The following is a 12,897-nucleotide window of genomic DNA, read 5'->3' on the forward strand; positions in this document are numbered from 1 at the left end:
CTATGTTGAAGAGATATGGAGAGAGTGGGCAGCCTTGTCTTGTCCCTGATTTCAGTGGGATTGTTTTAAGTTTCTCTCAGTTCAGTTTGATGTTGGCTATAGGTTTTCTGTATATTGCCTTTACTATGTTTAGATATGTGCCTTGTATCCCTGATCTCTCCAATACTTTTAACATGAATGGATGTTGAATTTTGTCAAAGGCTTTTTCAGCATCTAGGGAGATTATCATGTGTTTTTTTTCTTTCAGTTTGTTTATATGGTGGATCACATTGATGGATTTTCATATGTTGAACCACCCCTGAATACCTGGGATGAAGCCTACTTGGTCATGGTGGATGATATCTTTGATGTGTTCTTGTATTCGTTTTGCGAGTATTTTGTTGAATATTTTTGCATCGATGTTCATAAGGGAGATTGGCCTGAAATTCTCTTTCTTTTTTGAGTCTTTGTGAGGTTTAGGTACCAAGGTGACTGTGGCTTCATAGAATGAGTTTGGTAATGTTCCTTCTGTTTCTATTTTGTGGAATAGTTTGAAGAGAATTGGTGTTAGCTCTTCTTTGAAGGTCTGGTAGAATTCTGCACTGAAACCATCAGGTCCTGGGCTTTTTTTTTGATGGGAGACTTTCGATGACTGCTTCTATTTCCTTGGGGGATATAGGACTATTTAATTGATTTACCTGGTCCTGATTTAGCTTTGGTAAGTGGAATCAATCAAGAAAATTGTCCATTTCATTTGAATTTTCAAATTTTGTGGCATATAGACTTTTGAAGTAAGTCCTAATGATTGCTTGGAATTCCTCAGTGTCTGTAGTTATGTCCCCCTTTTCATTTATGATTTTGTTGATTTGGATGGTGTCTCGCTGCCTTTTAGTTAGCTTGGCTAAGGGTTTGTCTATCTTGTTGATTTTCTCAAAGAACCAGCTCTTGGTTTCATTGATTCTTTGAATTGTTTTATTTGTTTCTAATTGATTGATTTCAGCCCTGAGTTTGATTATTTCCAGCCGTCTGCTCCTTCTTGGTGTGTCTGCTTCTTCTTTTTCTAGGGTTTTTAAGTGAGCCATTAAGTTGCTTGAATGTGCTGTCTCAAATTTCTTCTTGAAGGCACTTAGTGCTATAAACTTTCCTCTTTGCACTGCTTTCATTGTGTCCCACAAGTTTGGGTATGTTTTGTCATCATTTTCATTGAGTTCTAGGAAGATTTTAATTTCTTTCTTTATTTCTTCCCTGACCCAGCTGTCTTTTAGTAGCAAGTTGTTCAGTTTCCATGTATGTATAGGCTTTTTGCTATTTCTGTTGTTACTGAGGTCCAGCTTTATTCCATGGTGATCAGACAGGATACAAGGGATTAATTCAATCTTCCTGTATTTGTTGAGGCTTGCTTTGTGACCAACTATGTGGTCTATTTTGGAGAAGGTTCCATGAGGTGCTGAGAAGAAGGTAAATTCTTTTGTGTTTGGGTGTAAAGTTCTGTAAATGTCTGTTAGGTCCATTTGATTCATGACGTCTGTTAGAGATATTGTTTCTTTGTTTAATTTCTGTTTTGTTGACCTGTCCTTTGTTGAGAGTGGGGTGTTGAAGTCTCTCACTATTAGTGTGTGTGTATCTATATGTGGTTTAATTTTTATCAATGTTTCTTTTACAAATGTGGGTGCCCTTGTATTTGGGGCATAGATTTTCAGGATTGTGATGTCTTCTTGGTGGAATTTTCCCTTGATGAGTATGAAGTGTCCTTCCCCATCTCTTTTGATTAATTTTGGTTGAAAGACTATTTTATCAGATATTAGAATGGCTACTCCTCCTTGCTTCTTGCGTCCATTTGCTTGAAAATCCGTCTTCCATCCCTTTACCCTCAGGTAATGTCTATCTTTGTGACTTAGGTGTGTTTCTTGTATACAACAAATTGCTGGGTTTTGTTTACGCATCCATTCTGTTAGTCTGTGTCTTTTTATTGGAGAATTAAGTCCATTGATATTGAGAGAGATTAATGACCAGTGGCTGTTAGATCCTTTGAATTTGATGTTGGCTGTGGTCATATGGTTGTGTGCTTGGTTGCTTTTTGTTTTACTGTAGTGGGATTATTTATTTCCTGTGTTTTCTTGAATGTAGCTAGCTTTCTTGGGTTGTATTTTCCCTTCCAGTGTCTTCTGTAATGCTGGATTTGTTTGTAGGTATTGTTGAAATTTGTTTTTGTCATTGAATATCTTGTTTTCTCCATCTATGAGGACTGAGAGTTTTGCAGGGTATGGTAGCCTGGGCTGACATCTGTGTTCTCTTAGGGTCTGCATGATATCTGTCCAGGCCCTTCTGGCTTTCATGGTCTCTGTTGAAAATTCAGGTGTGATTCTAATGAGTTTGCCATTATATGTTACTTGGCCTTTTTCTCTTGCAGCTTTTAGTATTTTTTCTTTGTTCTGTATACTTACGGTTTTGATTATTATGTGGCAGGAGGATTTTCTTTTCTGGTCTAATTTATTGGGTGTTCTATAGGCCTCTTGTATTCTTATTGGCCTCTCATTTAAGTTGGGGAAATTTTCCTCAATGATTTTGTTGAAAATATTTTCTGGGTCTTGGTGCAGGGAATCTTCTTTTTCCTCTATTCCTATTATTCTTAGGTTTTGTCTTTTTATGTTGTCTTGAATTTCTTGGATGGTCTGTGTCAGGAATTTTTTAGATTTAACATTTTCTTTGACAGATACATGTATTTCTTCCATTGTATCTTCCACACCTGAGATTCTTTCTTCCATTTCTTGTAGCCTATTGGTTATGTTAACCTCTGTAGTTCCTGCTTTCTTCCCTAAGTTCTTTCTCTCCACAATTTCTTCCATTTGTGTTTTTTTTTTTTTTTAATTTTTCCAATTCTATCTTCAGGTCTTGAGCTATTTTGTTGGTTTCCTTCCCCTGTCTGACTGTATATTCATGTTTTTCCGTCAATTCCTTCAGCTGTTTGTTTGAACAATCCACTGTTTCTTTTATTTCATTCAGTGATTTAAGCATTTCCTCTCTAAAGGCCACATACTTTTTGGCTTCAGCTTCTTCTATTTCTTTTCATATTTTATTTGTTTCCTCTGTTATCATCTTCTTGAGCATAGATGTTAGGTCGTCTCCTTGAATTTCATTTATGCTGGGGTGTCTCGGGCTATTTGCCCCTGGATAACTGGGTTCTGGAGATGCCATAAAGCTCTGGCTTTTGTTGGTTGAACTTTTACGCTGTCCTCTACCAATTGGGCTATCTTAGTTGTTTGAATTTAGTTTCTGGTTGTTCCTGGACTGTTGTAGTGGAGAGAATCCCTTTGGCAGGTAGATGGTTTTTCTCCAAGGAAGCCTTCCCAGCTTTTTGGGTATGGTCCCTGGATGTCTGGTGTTTTTCAGGAGTTGCTACAGCTCACCTCAGGCATAGAGACCTGGGTGGTAACTATGGTCCTGATTAGTCAAGAGGGCTCTCCTCTCACTGGGACAAGTCCTAGGGGCAGCTGCCCTCCTTCTGGGTTTCTTGCTGTAAATTTAGTGATTAGCTGTGGTAATCTGTGGCGGGTGAGTACTGCTCTGGTGTCTTGGGGCACTCAGTTATGTCTGTTTTCAATCTGCAGTCTGCTAGACTTTCCCTAGGTGACCCCAGCAGCATGGTTTCTTCCTTCTCTGTGGGGTCCTCTCCGGACAGGGGTTCCCAGTCCCTGTTGTACTGGGGTGCGCAGCTTGTCTGTACCACTGAGCTGAGTGCAAAGCTCTCTGCGTGCAGCGGGAGCTTTGCTGTGATGGCGACAGAGACCTTCTGGTGAAAGACTGGGTGATCTGCGATCAGACCCGCAACCCTGCTTCCCCGTGGGGTCCTCCCGCGCCTGGGACTCCCAGTCTCAGGTACCCTTGTGCCCACAGATCAGCCTGGGAAACTGGCTGGGACACGCCAGCTTGCGGCTCCAGCCCGGAGACCCAAAGCCTGCATTCCCCAGGATTTCTTCCGGGTTCTGGCTGGGTAGCCGTGAGTGGACCCGACCGATTCCCAAGCCGTGGGAGCCTCCCCTCACCTGGGAAACACGATCGATGTACTTTCAGGGCCCCGAGTTCAGTCTCCTGGTCTCTGCAGGGAAAGTGCTGTCCTGCTCCTCAGATGCGCTGTTTTCCGGGCGCCGCCATCTTGGCTCCTCTGGGACAGGAGGTCTTACACAGATGCTCCTTTTCCTTCAAAGTCCATAAATTCATTCTCCTTAAGTCTTTGTATGCTGATATACCCCAAGTCTATTATTTTATCAAAGTGTAGTTCTAATATATTTCTCATAATAACAAATAACTAAATATTCTATAATGGTAAAGATCTCATTTGGGTGCTGTGTGCTGGTGTATTCATCTTCTTTCCACCCATGACTGTCATCTTGATGCTAACAGAAACTTAATATTTTCCCCAACCATTCAAATATGGGCAGCATCTAACAGTAGGAAACAGGACAATAATAACCTTGATAAATTCTAAGTTCATACTAACAGCTCTTAGCCAGTTGCTTAAACTTTTCTAAGCCTACAATTCCTCATGGCTAAATTTGGGGCATTAATATCAAAGTTCCTTAACACACTAGATAGTTATGAAAATTAAATAAGATAATTTATGTGGAAGAACATTATAAAGCATTGTACAAACGTACAGAATTATTATTAATTCATGATAACAAAATTCATGAGATACTTAATTCTGAGGCATAAAGTTAAATTAATAATTTATAAAGAGGTATAAATATTTCTGCTGACAGTAGAGATATGTGTGCTATTGAGGTAGAACTTGGATTAAAGGATCTAAGGAATGGAGTAAATACTAAGTTTGGGGAGAAATAAGTCTTAAGGGAATTAAATGACATTGGGTGTTAGTTTGTAGGAATCTTTCTTCTTGAAGGAAAGTGTTGATACATAAGCAGTGAAAATAGTTGGGCTGGTCAACCTTCTGCACAGGTCTAACTTCACCATGATATGAGATTGCGTGTTTCATTTGAGAAGAATAAAAGGGGGAATGGTTCTATTTTCTGAGTACGAATATTCTTCACGCAGTGGGAGACCAGTGCTATCACTAACAGTTAGCTCATTGGATTAGCAGCTTCTGTTCTTGTCTCCCAGCATCGCAGCAGCAGCATCTAAGCACGTGCTGCATTATCCACCCATTGTACTGTAAACTCACATGCAGATTATGAGAATCAAGCCTGACTGGGACATCATATCTTGCCTCCACTACTTATGAGTTCTATTACCTTGAGCAATCTACTTCACACACCTCTGAGCCTCACTCTATATATACAAGTTGAAGATAGTATAGTCCACTGTGCCAGAGGCTGAATTAAATGTCAAGATGGGTGGAATATTGCATATGCTTAATAAAGTCCATCTGTTCATTTTGCACATATTTTATTCTGTTTTGGTTATTTTTAGGCACTTTTTACATATATATATATATATATATACAAGTATATATATATATATATATATTTCTGCTAGAAAGCAAAAACATCTTTGAGGTACAAGCTCTACCTTACCCCACTTTCTTAACTTCCCAAATCCCCCATAGTGTTTTGATCACTCAATTGTTCATTACGTACAGTGAGAAAACAAATAACAGGACTATTGTAGACATCTTGCTTTCAATAAATCTTATATTTAAATTTGTAAGCTGAATGTATTCACGCAAGGTTAATTTTACATCTGATATTTTTGGTTTCACTTGATCAACGATCACTTAGTGCACAGTAATGGCTGGTTGTACAAAATACTTCCTGAAGCGATCATGAAACCTAAATAATGAAGTAGAGTGATGCGGAAACAATTTTCAATATTTTCTTTCGCATTTACGTTGCCCTCAGCTCCTGCACCATCAATCATGGACAGCTATTATCACAACAGAGCCAAGCATTCACAAAGCCAACTACAGGAATATTGTAAATTTCACCACAGAACAAGCACTTGTGAGATAATAAAATATTAATTTGTACTTTACTAAGACTTTGGAAGACAGAATTAGTAAATAGGTACTGTGTGAGACATGATAGAATGAGACCTTCCATGTAGTGCCCACAGAGACTTCAAGTTTGAAAGGGTGACAGGCAATTAGTCCAGCTGTATAATTGTTGGAAACGTAAATGATCCTATTCACTGACATCATAGGAAGTTATAATCTATTCCTTGTAATGGGCAGCACTGTCATGAGAACATTATTTTTCTTATTTTATATAGACATCCATGATGGCATTTTATTCTCTGGAAACATGTTTATATTCACATAATGGTAAAATTTACAATTCTTAAAAACATCTGTGATTCTTTATTTTCCTAGCAAAGTGTTTTTTGTTTCTTTTATTTTGTTTTATTTTCTTTCTTTCTTTTTTATCTCATTTGGCTTTCAGGTTTCTAAGAGATAACCACACATGACAAAATAAATTATAATAAAATGAAACAAAAACTTTTATAGTGAAGTTGGGCACAGCAACCTAACACAAGCAAAAGAGTCCCAAGAGCAGGCACAAGATTCATAGACCCACTCACTGTGTAGGTGTGAACTCAGGCATTTCATATATATATATATATATATATATATATATATATATATATATATATATTCATATATATATATATATAAAACACTATAATATCTACACAGAGGAGCTGATGCAGAGCCATGGAGTCCTGTGCTTGTTGCTTCAGTCTCAGTGAGTTTATTTGCACAGTGCTTAGATAATTCAGATGGTCTTCTTCTCCTGGTATCCTCCATCCCCTCTGGCTCTTGCACTCCTTCAGCCTCTGCTTTAATGGGGTTCTCTGAGCTCTGGAAGGAGGCATTTGATAGAGACCTCACATTTAGACTCTCCCCAAATGTCTGGCTGTGGGTCTCTGCATTTGTTCCTATTTGCTGCTGAAGGCAAACTTTATGATAATGACTGAATAATCCAGTGATCTATAAGTATAGAGTATCATTAGGAATAATTTTATTGATACTTTTTTCAGACCAGTAATGTTTGGTTTTACCCTAGGACCCTAGACCATTTGGACTCTGGTTCTTGGTTGTCTGAGCAGTATCAGATATAGGTTCCTTCTAGTGGAGTGTCTTAAGTCAAATCAGAACATTAATTGGACACTCCTACAAGTTCTGTACCGTCATTACCCTAGAAAATTTTGCAGAAAGGACAAATTATAGGTCAAATATTTTGTGGCTGTTTGGTGTTCCTATTTCTCTTTTGGTAACCTACAAAGTATCTTCCTGCACCAAGGACACTAGTATGTAGGGGAGAAGGCTCCATGAAGGCACCAGCTTAATTTTCCTATCTGTAGTGAGTTGTGTGGGTGTTGTACTCAACAATGGGGCACTGCTATTAGTTTGTGGAGAGCAACTATTCATCTTAGCAATAGTTTCAGTTTGGAGATTTCTTTGTGACAACATTGCCCAACAACACAATGCTGAAAATATTGTTTGGTGATAAAAGATGGCCTGTTGAGACTCCATATACCCACTATGAGAAGATCTCTTTAGGATCACGTAAATATGCTTTAGGGAGTTTCTAGTGCACTAGGTTTCCAAATCATCCCACAAATGCCTCTCAAGTCTAGCTGTTTATCCCTACGTTTTCTCCATCTAGCCAATCTCCCTTCTCTCTACTGATCTGATCCTCCTGCCTCCAGTCATCATATCCCCACCACCCCTGGACCAGGCAAACTCTATTCTGTTTCCCTCCCTGGGATATTTGTGTGTTCTCTCTAGATCTTTCCTTTATACCTAACCTCTATGGGTCTAGGGATTATAGCTTGGTCATCATTTCATTAATGGTTAATATTCACCTATAAGCAAATAATACAATATTTATCTTTCTGTGTCTGGGTTACCTCACTCAGAATGACTTTAGAAAAAGTCATATTTATCCACCTGCCTGCAAATTTTATGATGTCATATTTTAAACAGCTGTTTAATACTACATTGTGTAAAGTAAACATTTTCTTTATCCATTATTTTGTTGAGGAACATCTAAATTCTTTCCAGGTTCTGGCTATTCCAAATAGAGCAGCAATGAACATGGTTGAGCAAGTGTCCTCATGGTAAGATGGAACACCCTTTGGGTATATGCCCAAAAGTATTAGTTACAGTTTATTAACTTTGTATCCCAGCTGTATCCAGCTCCCTCATTCCCTTCCAATCCCATCCTCCCTCCCTGATCTCCTCCCTGCCTCCTTTCAAGTCCACTGATAGGAGAGGTCTTCCTCCCCTTTCATCAGAATCTAGCTTATCAGGTATCTTCAGGACTGGCTACAAAGTCCTTCTCTGTGGCCTAGCAGGGCTGCTTTTCCCTCAGTGCGGGGGGGGGGAGGTCAAAGAGCCAGCCATTAAGTTCATGTCAGAAATAGTCCTTGTTCCCCTTAATAGGGTACCCACTTGGATACTGAGCTACCATGGGCTACATCTGAGCAGGGGTTCTAGGTTATATCCATACATGGTCCTTGGTTGGAGATACAGTCTCATAAAAGACCCTTGGGCCCAGATATATTTGGTCTTTGTGGAGCTCCTGTCCTCTCCAGGTCACACTAACTCCCACTTCTTTCATATGATTCCCTGCACTCTTGCTGAAGGTTTGGTTATGTATCTTAGTATCTGCTTTGATACACTGCTAGGTAGAGTCTTTCAGAGGCTCTCTGTGGTAGGCTCCTGTCCTCTTACTTGTTTTCTCCTACTTCCAATGTCCATCTCATTTGTCTTTCTAAATAAGGATTGGTCTTCTTATCCCGGGTCCTCCTTCTTGTTTATCTTCTTTAGGTGTATAGATTTTAGTATGTTTAACCTGTCTTACAGGTCTAGTACCCACTTATTAGTGAGTATATACCGCGTGTGTCTTTCTCCTTCTGGGATACCTCATTCACAATGATCTTGATCTTTTCTAGATCCCATCATTTGCCTGCAAATTTCATGATTTCATTGTTTTTAATTGCTGAGTAGTATTTCATTGCATGAAAGTACCACAATTTCTGTGTCCATTCCTCCTTTGATGGACATCTGTGTTGTTTCCAGGTTCTGGCTATTACAAATAAAGCTGCTACTAACATGGTTGAGCAAATGTCCTAGTTGTGTACTTGAGCATCTTTTGGGTATATGCCTAGGAATAGTATAGCTGGATCTTGAGGAAGCGCTATTCCTAACTGTCTGATAAAGCGTGGCTACACACTTTTTCACTCTCACCAGCAATGGATGAGTGTTCCCCTTGCTCCTAATCCTCAACAACATGAGCTGTCACATGTATACAAACTTCTACTTTAACAATTGGTTTTCATGTATAATCTACAATACACAGCTATGTTCAATTAAGCAAAATCCCTATAGTAAATATCTCTAAAAATGTCTAGGAGCATGTCTTTCACACAAAAGGTGTTGAATAAATGGTAAAGTCGTTTAATAAATAAGAGACACATGTGCTCACACAATGCCAAAGGTTTTGGAGTGTCATTCAAAATTAAATACCCAGTACTTTTCTTCAAGATTCTCATACAAACATTGAATATGAACTATATTAATTTCAAAGATAACAAGATAATACCTTGACTTTTAGTTATAACAGTGTTCTATACTGAATAAAATATCAGTGATAAGCAAGCTCCATCCCTTACTACTTTATTTGTACAGTTTCCCACTAAATGCCTGAGGTGTATGCAGCCCATACAGGGAAAAATCTGCAGAGCTCAGGAGGTAGATGAAAGAGTTTAACTTTTCAAAGCCTACAGAATTTTTCACAAAAGAGGCAAGAGACAAGTGGCTCGGTGTTGATGTGCATTCCAGACGTCTAGGTGAACATGCCTCATGACCAGAGTCTGGGATGTAAACACACATCAGAAGATTCAATGAGGTTTAATAGTAAGTGACCATTGTGGCTTGAGACTGTGATCCAGATGCAGGATTTATGGGAGGATTTAGAGTCTTATACCAGTTGGTGTAACATAACTAGTTAACAATGTGGGCTTCTAGGTGAAACATAAAACATTTTACACATTACAAGTAAAATTTAAACTCCAGAAAAAAAAAGATACTTCACATCCTCCATGCCAAAACCTAAAATGAGTCCTGGCAAGAGTCAAAAGTAGGAGAATGGATTCTAGTATGTATACAGGTACTTTTTAAATCCTTTCAACACTCTCAGGCCATGCTATCCAAACCAGATCTCAAATGCAATTACCTTCCAGTTCTGTTGACACTAAGATTTTCTTAACTTCTATCACAGTAGTTTTCTTTTTGTTTTGTTTGTTTGTCTTAAATTTCCAGGTCTCCTGGCTTGCATTAAATAAAATTAAGCCTTTTTCATTTTATATGTTCTTTCTATTAGAACCCTTAAAGTACATACCATAATTATTTTGATTCCTGTATTTGATCATCCCAACATCTATGTCATATCTCACTGTTTCCAATGTTTGTTTTATCTACTGAGGTTGAATTTTTATATTTATAATTTGTTCTTCTAAGCTGACTATTCCATTTTAAGATGTACTGATTAATAGAAACTGAGTTATCTGATATCTTAGAGTGAGGTCATAGGCTAGACCTGCCTGGGAGCTGTGCCATCATTGGTGTTTGCTGTAGGTGGAAGTGTCAAGTATCCAGCTCTTTCTGGTACCTAGGATACGTATCTACTTGCTTTTTATATTCCATTGTTTGTGTGTTTCTTTGAGGATATCTGAAATAATATAAGATCTCTGTCTCACACTTCTCTGAGCTGACTCTACTTACTTATGGATGTCCTGCTGATGTGGTGGTAAAGTATGGAGGAAGAACTCAATCTATAATCTTATATTTCTGTTATTCAGTGGGCTTGAATCCATTCTATATCACCTTTAAAACTATTCATCAGTCTTGTTCTTTCCTCCATATGAGGCAGGAATGCTGCGGAAGGCAGTATATAATTTCCTTCATTTGTGTCATTTAGACTCACAAAAGGAAGTTTTATTTAGTTTAGAGAACTATGAATGTACTTAAAATTTATTATCACCATTACTACATGAAACAGAGACTATTTTGCTGTCTGAACTTTTCTTTGAGAATCTAGTGGTAATTCAGGGGTTAAACACATGGATGATATGCCTTGTACATACAAGATTAGGACCCAAGAAGTTTTAACTTTCAAGTAAGTACACATTCACATTCCTGCAACCCCACAGACTAGACATGTTCCCACTTATTTCTGGCTCTGAGGACTTCTGTTCCTCCTTGGGAGGTCTCAGCCTTGGTGGTGTTCAATCATTTCTCTGTAGATTTAAGAACAAAGGATTTCCCTGAAGCCTCACTTCTCTAACTGTAATGCAGCTTTATCTGGATGCTTTATTGTTGATGGCAGTCATTCCAAACTCTACATGTCAGACCTTGAACTAAAGGCCAAATATTAAATTTTTAGAAAATTGCAAAATTATAAATCCAAAACTCATCATTTGAACAAACAATCAAATAAAACTGAAAGTAAAGGAGGACAGGAAGCAAGGTTGGAGAAGAAGAAAAAGACCAAGGAAAAGCACGAGGGAAGAACTTCCAATCACTCACTGCCCATTTACGCTGCTCATTTCATTGCAAACTTTACTTTCCCACTAATGTATGCTGCTTTATTTATCTAATTCCCAGCCAGTCTTTCTCTACCTGTAAACCGTAAGTTCCATGAAAACAGTGCTCTTCCTCAACAATACATCCCAAGGCCTTTTATGAATGGAGGGTTTAAACATCTAGTTCTAACACTTACCACATGAACTTTTAAAAATTACTTCAATTTTCTACATCTCCAAATCACCAGGCTGTTAAAGAAGATAAAGATAAGCTTATTCTACCTAATCTATGAAGAGTAATTAGAAAATACACATAAGCCCAATATGGGGTCAGCCCAGTCTGAAAAATGCATTAATAGAAGCCTCACTAAAGAAGCTAAATAACAAGGAATCCTCTAGAGACAAAGTTCAATCCTCATTCAGAAGGACAAATGTGATAGACATTGGAAGCAGGAAAAGACGGGAACAAGACAGGAGCCTACCACCGAGGGCCTCTGAAAGACTCGACGATCGAGGTACCAAAGCAGAGGCTGAGACTCGTAGCCAAACTTTGGGCAGAATGCAGGTAATCTTATAAAAGAATGGGGGAGACGGAAAGACCTGGAGGAGACAGGAGCTCCAAAAGGAGACCAACTGCAGAGACTGATTCTCCAACCAAGGAGAATGCATTGAGAGGACCTAAATCCCGGCTCAGACGCAGACCATAGACTCAGTCTCCAAGCAAGTTCCCTAACAAGAAGAGCAGGGGCTTTTTCTGGCATGAACTCAGTGATAGCCTTTCTGATCACCGCCCCCCTGGGGGTTGTAGCTTTGCCAGGCCACGGTGGAAGACAATGCAACCCGCCCTGATGAGACCTGATACCCTAGGGTCAAATAGAAGGGAAGGAGGACCTCACCTATCAGTGGACTAGGGGAGGGGCATAGGGGGAGAAGAGGGAAGGAGGATGGGATTGGGAGGAGACAAGGAAGGGGGACACAGCCAGGATACTAATTGAATAAATTGTAATAAATATTAATAATAAAAAAATTAAAACAGAAGCCTCACAAGTAGAGATACCAAATGCACAACATTTTAAAATTAAAAAAATCAAAACGAAACAGATTCTTGTTCATATGTTCTCCATCTGTATCACCAGCCAGGGCTCTGTGGAAGCTCAGGATGGAAAAACATTAGCAAAATGTTAGGGCATAAGTCTCTGTGCTTTTATCAGCTCACACTATATCTGTAGAACAATCATTTGTAGACCTTCACTATGGTGATTCATTGAAGCAAACTCACTATAAACCTATAAGAAAAAATGGAGGGTTTGGTACAGGGGCCGCCTCAAATTTTCTGTCATCGCAAGTTATTTGAGTTTGAGTTCTACCATGATT

The sequence above is a fragment of the Meriones unguiculatus genome, chromosome 1 (assembly GCF_030254825.1).
Source record: "Meriones unguiculatus strain TT.TT164.6M chromosome 1, Bangor_MerUng_6.1, whole genome shotgun sequence".
Taxonomy (NCBI): domain Eukaryota; kingdom Metazoa; phylum Chordata; class Mammalia; order Rodentia; family Muridae; genus Meriones; species Meriones unguiculatus.